We start from the raw sequence: 1296 nt of genomic DNA, 5'->3' as shown, positions 1-1296 counted from the left end.
GTTAAATCTTTTTAATTTTAATGAGGCATGCTTAAAGTTCCCTTTACTTAAATTTATTGAGTTCCTACACTGTACACATCATTGTAAAATACAAAAAGATGAAGACACAAATAAGGGAGTGATAAAAGATTAGGGGAAAACAGGGTAAAAGTAAGTAAAAATATATACCACTTTAGGATATATGCAACTGTGTGCAGGCATGCAATTATCAAACTAATCTAATCTGTCCTTCCGGTGAGAACAATATATTCACTGTCCTCATACCTGCTTAGCACCACCCAAATCTTTGTGTTTGCCCAACTCAAAACCATTCTCCCTCTTCCTCATATTCAGATTCCACCTATCCTAAGTCCAATTTCTTCATGGAAGCCTTCCCAATTATTACTGTTTGAAAGAATTGCTAGCCATTTTGGGGGAGGGAGGAGGAAATGGTCAAAATAACCAGGACACAGCACTGGACACTCAATATTTTCTATTTCTGTGGGTCCCCAACAGAGCATAAATACAGTAATGGCAATCTCTCTCTGCTCTTTGTACCCTCTCACAATAGCTACCACTAATACTCTACTATCTGACTTTTTTTTTTCTTAAACAAATCTAACACCAAAGTGTCCCTTACCTTCTTGAGCTAAATCACCCACATTAAAGTATTTCAGTCCTGATCTTGCCGTAAGTTCTTTGCCTAGTGTGGTTTTTCCAACCCCTGGTGTACCTGTAAGACAAGTCACAGAAAAATACTGTTGTGAAACATGACTTACTTGACTCCAGCTACCTTCGACCCTTCTTATGGTTCTTAACAACTGAAATGAAAAATGTCCTAATTAGCAATCATATGTTAATATACACTACAACCTAACTAAAATTTCCCAAAGCCACCTGGATGTCAGAATCTCACCCAGTGTGTATGATTCTCCACGGGTGGGACTCAGGCAATTCTGATGCCAGTTCAGAGTGCCTACCAGCACCACAGAACTGCCCAGGATAAGATTAACTACCTAAAATCAATTACCATCATTTAAATAAGAAATTGTTCACAGAAAAAATTTAAGTAGTCTGAAAGATATCTCATTACTGACCCCCATCCCCTTCCCTAGAGGCAACCACAACAAACTGCTTTCTTATATATCTTTCTGAAGAAGTCCTATTCATGTGTGCACATATATGTTCATATGGTGTACACAAACACATACAACATATATTCCCTTTTACATAAATGGCAATACTACACATTGTTTTTTACCTTTCCTTTTTTATATTTAGTATGTGTTCCAGGATAACCAAATGCATTTTCAAATA

At 37.0% G+C, this 1296-nt stretch overlaps 1 protein-coding gene across 1 annotated transcript in view; it reads right to left on the bottom strand.

The window, feature by feature from the left end:
* The window catches only part of TAF9 (TAF9 RNA polymerase II, TATA box binding protein (TBP)-associated factor, 32kDa), a gene marked incomplete at its 3' end in the record, with an annotated part of 4548 nt that overhangs the window by 984 nt on the left and 2268 nt on the right, over positions 1-1296 (bottom strand). The window contains exon 2 of the mRNA XM_008575647.1: positions 620-712. The remainder of the gene's footprint in view (positions 1-619; positions 713-1296) is intronic.

This window comes from Galeopterus variegatus, unplaced genomic scaffold, assembly GCF_000696425.1.
Source record: "Galeopterus variegatus unplaced genomic scaffold, G_variegatus-3.0.2 Scaffold1221, whole genome shotgun sequence".
NCBI lineage: Eukaryota > Metazoa > Chordata > Mammalia > Dermoptera > Cynocephalidae > Galeopterus > Galeopterus variegatus.
Note: the sequence above shows the minus strand (reverse complement) of the source record. Positions and strands in the feature narration are given on the sequence as shown.